This window comes from Salvia miltiorrhiza, chromosome 7 (assembly GCF_028751815.1).
Source record: "Salvia miltiorrhiza cultivar Shanhuang (shh) chromosome 7, IMPLAD_Smil_shh, whole genome shotgun sequence".
In the NCBI taxonomy this organism is placed as follows: Eukaryota; Viridiplantae; Streptophyta; class Magnoliopsida; order Lamiales; family Lamiaceae; genus Salvia; species Salvia miltiorrhiza.
Genome location: NC_080393.1, coordinates 35,997,100 through 36,006,074, shown reverse-complemented (window position 1 = coordinate 36,006,074; position 8,975 = coordinate 35,997,100). Strand labels below are relative to the sequence as shown.

Genomic DNA, 8,975 nt, shown 5'->3' with positions numbered 1-8,975 from the left:
TGATCATGTTCTAAAAGCACAAAGGAAAAAGATCAATGATCGTGATTCTATCTTGGTGGATGTATATCTTAAAAATATCGAGTAAGTTCACTTTTTTTTTCTATCAAGATTGATTTAGTAATTAAATATATTTAATTAATTTGTTATTATTATTATATTGAAAAGGTCCAAATACATTCAAGAAAAAGTATACGCATATATGACTTTGATGATAGTGTATTAGTATTGCTAATTAGTTTGGGTAAAAAAAAAGGGTGTGTTTATTAATTAGTTTATTTACATATATTAAATTAATAGGGTTAACAGAAACTGTTACACCCATAATGATAAATTTAAAATTATTTACTTTTAAATTCATTTATGGAACTCCGTAAAGAAAATTTGAGTTATAACTATGTCTTTGTAAAACTAATTTCCGGCGAGTCTGCGTCTTTTCTCCGGTGTAGACCGATGTCTCGCACCGGAGCTTCTCTCATTCGTTCTGAATTTCGAGCTCGCCTTCTTTTCTCGCGGATTTCTCCCGCCGCGGCTCCTGATTACTCCAGCCGTCGGCGAGGTTCGCTGCCGCCGCCTCTAAAATGGAAGACCGGCGAGCGGCACCGCCACCCTCCCCCTTCTCTTTTCACACTCTATATACCTCTTGAAGAACCCCCAAAATAAAAGCCCTAATTTTATCGTCATAGCTCGCCGCCGCTGAGGTCCGTCTGTGGATCGCCGAGGCAGGCGTCGGTTTGGGGTTCATCGACCTGCTGATGTATCGCCACGCCGTCGACTCGGTGAAGTCCAACGAGTGGACGCTGCTCTGTCCTACCATCCCGTTTGACTTGATCTCTTCTGAGAGCGCTGCTGCCGCCATCGAGTTCCGGTGATTGCCATCTCCTTTACTTCTCCCGCCGTCGACTTCTCGCAGGCATCCCGCGTTCTTTCCCCACCCCGGTTTCTCACAAGTAAAAGGGGAAGTTCCTCACAAAAGGTAACTAGCAGCAGAATAATAATGAGCTCCGTGCTCAGTATTTCAATTGTTTCTCCGTTGGATTTTGTGTAAGTATGAACTATTATCCTACGTTTCTCATATAAAGAAAGTTCCTAAAGTTATTGATTGCATAGGGATAAACAATTATGCTATGTCTATGCATCTCATTACTCAGTATTTCTAATAAACTGAAAATGTGTTTTGTTGGAATGAAACATGGGATTGAATAACCTTGAATGCTTTCTTGGTTGGCTGTTGTGGAGTTGAATGCAGTGGAGACGAACTGAAATAGAATCATATTTTGTTCTTTAAACAATAGCAGGAACGATTATGGAGAATGTAGGGCCAAGTCTTACCCTTGAAATCAGGCAGCAGCTGAATGAAGCTCCTCATTTTGCTTGATGATGCACGAAGAAGGAAGAAATGAAGAGGAGATTTATCTGCTGAAAATATGAAGGAAGAAGTTGTTGGCTATACTTCATATGAGGGACTTGGAAAAGATGGAAGGCAGGAATAGGGTGGCTGAATGTTCAGCTACTTCTGTACCTTAGCATGGCTTGCCATGAAATGGTGCTGCAGAGGAAGGAAATAATCTGCTGTATTTATATTATTTGATTTGTGTAATCTGGATCTTTAATTATCCCATCGGCTCTTGCTAAATAACAACGCCTCGTCGTAAATATCTACGAATTAAATATCTGATTTAACTCGTTTTATGTGTCGGAATAAGTCAATTATTAATCTGAAAAATAAATTATTAATTTGCTCAATATTTCAATCGCGATCATCTCACGCGAAAACATCTAATTCGGAATCTAAGCTGAATTAACTTAATATTAATCACTGGATTAATATAATTGAAAGATGCCATAAATAAATATTGCATTTACTAGTCTTAATCAAAAATAAAAGAGCGGGTTATTATAAATACCTTGCAAAACTTCTTCACATCTCTGTTTATGAAGCTCTGATATGCAATCACATTCTCTTCCTTCAAGTCTTCAAGTGCTTGTTTATAATCCTCCATGAATGTTGCCCTCACTGTCCTCCAAAAAATATTTTTCAATGTGGTTCTTTTATGTTCCTTTTTCCACTTCATGTACACATGCCGAGCACAGTTTCTATGCTCGACATAAGGTACCAACAAATTCACAGCAGCTTCAAGTCCGTATGAACAAGCAAAAAAAAAAATTAATACATAAGCAAAATTCAATTATTGTAATGAGAAAACAAATCACATACCTTTTGTTGATCTGATATAAAGGTCTACCCATCACCATTTCCAATACCCAAGTCTTCAATAAGACACTTCATGAATGCACATTCTCTATCTCTACAGCTGCCCAAACTATGGGATACATTTGATTGTTTCCATCTTTTCCTATTGCACACAATAGAATACCCCCTAAAAAGGTTTTCAAATGGCATCCATCTAGTCCCACAACAGGCTTGCAACCAGCCCTAAAACCCTTTCTTAATGAACTATACCCCATGTACAAATCCTTGAACAAGTATCCCTCTGCCAGTAGCAATTCAAACCTACCCTCTGGATTCACTCTTCTATTTTCAGCCAAATACCTCCTAATGAGAGCATAATGCTCATCCACAGTCCAGCCTTCTACCTAACTCTATACAGTCTATCCTCATGTAGAGGTGGCCAAAAAAATCAGAACCGGAAACCGAACCGTGAAACCGGACCGTTCGGGATGATTTCGGAACCAAAACCGTGTTAGACAATTTCGAATCGGAACCGAAACTGTGTTCGGCCGGTTCAGTTATGGTTTCAAGTTTACAAAATCGGCAGTTCCCTATTCGGAACCAAAATCGAACTGTGGAACCACCTATAACAGCCCGGCTCCAGATTTGACGGCTGTCCTCACAGACCAGAACGAGTCTTTTCTAGCGTGTTTTGTACTCACTCACACTTTCCCTAAGAAACTTCTCAGGGGGTCACCCATCCTAGAATTGCTCCAAGTCAAACACGTTTAACTTTAGAGTTTCTTCCACGTGGGCACCAGAAAAGAAGATGCACCTTGGAGTTTCTTCCACGTGAGCACCAGAAAAGAAGATTGTGGAAGAGCACCAGAAAAGAAGATGCACCTTGTTGATATGAGTAGCCTAATCAATTCCTTTAAGCTCTCCTTGAATATGTTGTCCCATTCCAACATATTCTCGGAATCTCTCTCGTTCGGGTGTGTTCCGGTTCATCCCTGCGCCCCTCCGCTTGGAAGTCTTAATCGGAGTCGCTCCTTGTCCGTGCCTCTTTTGCACCGACGATCACTCCGCACTTCGTCCCTGGGCGTCACAGGCCCACCAGCTTCCGCTCGGTTTGTCCCCAAACCACACCGTACTGGGAGAGGTTCGGCTCTGATACCACCTGTAACAGCCCGGCTCCAGATTTGATGGCTGTCCTCACAGACCAACACGAATCTTTTCTAGTATGTTTTGTCCTCACTCACACGCTCCCTGAGAACTTTCCAGGGGGTCACCCATCCTAGAATTGCTCCAAGTCAAGCACGCTTAACCTTGGAGTTTCTTCCACGTGGGCACCAGAAAAGAAGATGCACCTTGTTGATATGAGTAGCCTAATCAATTCCTTTAAGCTATCCTTGAATATGTTGTCCCATTCCAACATATTCTCGAAATCTCTCTCGTTCGAGTGTGTTCCGGTTCATCCCTGCGCCCCTCCGCTTGGAAGTTTTAATCGGAGTCGCTCCTTGTCCGTGCCTCTTTTGCACCGGCAATCACTCCGCACTTGGGCGTCACACCACCAAACTGCCAGGAACCGCCCCTAGGACCGGCAATTCCCGGTTCAAACCATCATTTTTTTAAAAAAAATTACTATATTTTGAAGTGTTGTATGAAATGTAAATAATGTTGAACCATTTATTTAGGTTATAAATAAATGGTAACCTAAATAAATGGTTCAGGTTTAGTAAGAATAAGATGTGAGGATGAGAAATGAGGATTGACCATTTTATTTAGGTTGTGAATGGTTGAAGTTTAGTAAAAATTCGATGTGGGAATCATGTGCATTGAAAAACCATAAGTTCATGTGCTTCTTTTATATCATTTACTTTTATCTATCTCAAATTCTTATTCCTACATCGAATTTATACTAAACTTCAACCATTTACAATCTAAATAAAATGGTCAACTCTCATTCCGACATCTAATTCATATTAAATTTCAATAATTTACAACCTAATTAAATAAATAGTTCAACATTGTGTACATTTTATAAACTTCAAACCAACACTTTAAAATATAAAATAAGAATAAAAAATATAAAAATATAAAAAAACGGTTCCATCTTTTGGAACCGGGAACCGTCAGTTCGAAACCGGAACCGGAACCGTCGGTTCACGATTCCAACCGAAATCGTGACACTATGTTTTCGGTTAGGTTTTGGTTCCCGTTTTGGAAACCGTGGAACTGGCGGTTCTGGTTCGGTTTAAACTGGGAACCGGACCGTGGGCACCTCTATCCTTATGCACCTTAGTGGCATATCTCTGCCAAATATCTTCCCTCAACTCAGGAATAGACAAATGGGGTCTCACTCTAAAAATATTAAGGTATCTTTTTGCTACCCAGTTAGAACTCATCAATTTATTGTTCATTGCTTTTGGACATCTATGTCTACCCCCAACAGTTTTAATTTTGAATGAGCCATCACTCCTCACCCTACTAGCACATATCCTCCAAGGACAAGTCCTGTTACAGTATGCCTCACAGTAATCATCCCCACCCTCTTGAAATGAACACATTAATTTATGGTTCTCTATAGCCCAAGATTGGATTGCATCTCTGCATTGCCAACCATCTTGAAATCTTAGGCCTAAACTGAGATCTAACTCCTTATGATTGCATTTAGGATCATATACTATTTTCTTCTTTTTCTTCTCCTCATCACTGTCATAGGAATCAACATCCCCATCACTATCCTCATATTCATATTCAGATTCAGATTCAACTTTTATTTCCCTTACTAGGTCTTGCTTTGTTCTTACTTCATCATCAATCAACTAAAATATGTTGGGCTGAGAAGCTAACTTCCTTCTAGATTGGACATATTCTTCATCATCAGACATTAGCTCATCATCTGCTAGGCCATCAAATTCATCATCACCATCAGATACCTCTATAGAGGATATATAATCACTATCCTCTTCACTGACCATTTGCTCCTCACCAAGGTCTTGTCTATCTCTACCTTGCTCATGTATACCATGCTCATCTCTTCCTTCTTCATTTCCCTGCTCATCTATGCCAAGCTCATTCTCCACCGTATCACTACCTAAATCAATATCATTCCCCTCATCTGTCATTTTCCAACATTCAATATAAACAATTAGGACTCTTTGTTTTGGTTCTAAAGTAGAAGTTTCATTACCTGCCTATCTGAATTTATGGTCTTAAATGTATTAGTGCCCTCTATTCTATGCCAAATATCAGTCCATTTTTATATAGCCTAGTTGTTCCATAATTTCAGTTAAATCAAAGTAACAAAATAAATCAGGATCAAGATCACCCCTCCAATCTACCAAACCACCCACATAATGATCTATCCCATTAAATGGTTCAAATCCACCCTCATGCCTTAAAAACATAGCAAAATCTTCACTGTAAGACGTAAAAAAAAAAAAACCTAAATCAACAACTAAGCATCAAAATGAAGGAATATTAAACTGAATTAATACTCGATTTGCCCGAAGACCGTTTCTTGGATTATTATTAATTTATCATACAACGATTAATCCCTAACATGCCCCTATGAATTTAAGTGCTGCACGTTGGAGTTCAGAATTACCTGAAGAATTCAGAAGAATTCGTCAAATTCGCAGCTGAACAGACTAGTCAGCTTCAAGCCTTCGTTTGAAGCCTCAAACGTCCTCAAATCGTAGTTTGCCCAGAAATACGACTTCTTCATCTTCGAGAGAGCTTTTCGTGACCGCCTGTTTCGCCTGAATCGAAGTTCTGTGGAGGAAGTTATGGCCGTTCTTCCGAAACTGCCAGAACTTGATTTCCTGCGAAAAAATAACTCCAGCTCAGATCTTCTGAACTGTATCCCGCTCAGCTTTCACCGTTGGATGGACAACGAGCTGTGAAAGTCCCAAGAGAGAATTCTGCCTTTCACGCTAGCGCCGCTCTATTGCTCTCAAACCCTAATTTTATGTGTGTATTTCATAAGAGCAGACAGCTGTATTTAAATAATTAAATACGTGTGGCAGTTTCACAGTAATAGGCGTGTTCTCTCTGTGCTAGGGCAAGGAGACTTTGGGCCAGTCCAGGTGATGAGGACTAGAATACTCATCAGCGCTGTACTTAGCAATACAGGAACATCTTACCTGATTACTATTACTGTTATCATTATTCTTATTGAACGAGGCCAACCAGTGCAGGTTTAATTGAAGACCTTAGATAATAAAGGGACTCGCCAGCGCAGACTACGGGACTTGGCGGCGCAAATTACCCAGATTACTCGGCAGCGCAGATTAAGGGACTCGCCAGCGCAGACTACGGGACTTGGCGGCGCAGACTACCCAGGTTACTCGGCAGCAAAGACTAGCCTGCGCAGCTCAAGGGAGCTACTCAACATGAGCAACGAAGGACATCGCAAATGGATCAAGTCAAAACTAAAGTGTATTAAGGCATTAAAGGGCCTAAATCCAATTATTAGTGTTCATGGGCCTAGGGCCTGTAGGGCTCACTCTCACATCTATAAATAGAAGGTTAGCAAGCATTAAAGGCATCATGATTGTTCACTTGTAATATGTAATTCTCTAAAAGTATAGTGAAAACAACGAAGAACTCCCGTGGACGTAGATCATTTATGATCGAACCACGTACATCTTGTCTCGTTTATCGCGTTTATCGTTTTATAATTAGGGTAAAGTTTCTTGTTTCATCACCAGGGACCAAATACAAGGAATAAAGATGGGCCTCAAATAAATTAATTTTCCATGGTCAGCCCAGACCATAATTAATTATAAATATTAGTTCATTCCACTAGAGAACCAATACTGACTTACCCCTTTATTGCCGGTGATGAGTTGGGGCTTATATTTAGACTTATTAAATCACCGTATTTAAAATATCCGACATCCACTAATTAATTATAGCTCTGACAGCTTAAATTAATTAATCTCTTTGTAATCCTTAAGTAGTACCACTCAAACCTTATTATTGCGCCTGAACTTAATCAACCTGTAGGGTTTAACGCAATAAACCTTATTGAGCTCCTTAAGGGGATGCCATTATCCTATACCGGATACGGGTACTAATACAGATAACCAAATATCATATATTGACCGTTATCACCTAAGATACAGAGTACTCAAGTTACTATATAACTCTCACCCATAGTAAGTCAAAGTGATATACGAATCAACATATATATATATATATATATATATATATATGAAATCTTATTAGTATTAAGATTCTATTAAGTCACCGAGATATTTGATTCTTCACTTAAGTCAGACAGAAGAATACATCTCACTGTGGTCCTATCAATACGTTATGACGTACCAGTATAGACAAGTAGTCAAGACAAACTACTCCCATCTATACCGCAGCCTAAACCAATGACTCGTCCTAAAGTCATCTCGGCTGTGATCATTTTATATCTCTTAAGGTTATTCCAATTATATGGTCTTCTGTGATCTACAACACACCATATAATCTACTTATAAAGAGATAAGGAACATACATATGCAATCATGAACACAATCGGATAGGAGATTAAATAGTGAACACATGAATCATTGTATACAAGCACAAAAAGTTCTTGCTTTCAGTATACAAATCCAACACAAAACATGCATTACACAAGATAAACAACAATCCTTCATCATGCAATATTTTACAAACCATCAACTAAAGCAAAAAATAAAAATAAAAAATAGTGGTTCAATGCACACTTACGGATTAGCCATCGTCGATGATGATGAAGCCGCTTGCACCCCAACTTCCAACAACAACTACGCATGCTTCTTCTTCCTCAAATAATGGTGACAGTGTGTAATGGAGGACGACTGTTCACTTTTAATACTTTGAACATAATACTTCGAAGTTCAGAGTTAAATAGGGTTATTTAATTCAGATGTAAAACAACGTCGTTTTGCCTTAATTAATCTAATCAGCATAAGTGTGCCACATATGTGACATGTCATTTAATTAATGGCCGGAAAACGTCATTGAGGAAAAATTAATAATCGGAGCAACAATCATGGAATATACGCAAGATTTTAAGGTTAAGGGAAAAACGAGAATCGCGCCAAACTTCAGGAATTTTGACGCCTAAAGAAAAAACATAAAATTCTTTTGTAGACGGAAATAGTATTTGAAGTACTTAAATTAATTTTGGGTTAATAGCTAGAACATACACGAACTTTCACCGAATTTGTAAATTACACATGACCTTCAAAAATAGCCTCAAAATACATGACCTTTTAATGTAATTGCAAATTGCACACGCGTTGATCAACACATTAAGAGCATCTCCAATGCATTGGTGCTTAGGGGGTGTCTTAGAAGGTGGTCCCCACCAAAGACACACCCCTCTCCAATGCATTGTGTCTTAGATGGGTGCTTAGATCCACATTTCCACAAAATTCACATTTCTACACTTTTATTTTTAAAATTCATATTTTATTAAAATTAAAATTCTACATTACAATAATTTAAAGACATAATTTAAATATAATAAAAAAAATAAAAATTACAATAATTTTCTAGGGCTCAATCGGACCAAAACGAGACCAAATGTGCTCCTTCAAGTCTAAAGTGAGGCGAGCATGCATCTCCGCATCTCGCATGGATGCTTGTCGTGCAACAAATGCACGAAAATCCGGCGGAGAACCGACACGAGGTTGAGATGTGGCGCTACTCGAAGCTTCGTCGGTGTCTTCTTCCCACTGTGTTGCGTGCTCGCCTTCGTCTTCGATGATCATGTTGTGCAAAATGATGCACGTGAACATGATGTCGCTCATTTCCT

At 39.1% G+C, this 8,975-nt stretch overlaps 1 long non-coding RNA gene across 1 annotated transcript; it reads left to right on the top strand.

Annotated features, from left to right (window-relative positions):
• Nucleotides 1-409: 409 nt before the first annotated feature.
• On the top strand, nt 410-1,668 carry LOC130996216 (uncharacterized). The gene is made up of 2 exons (XR_009092439.1): nt 410-973; nt 1,296-1,668. It is a non-coding gene; the product is annotated as an uncharacterized LOC130996216 (long non-coding RNA).
• Nucleotides 1,669-8,975: the final 7,307 nt, after the last annotated feature.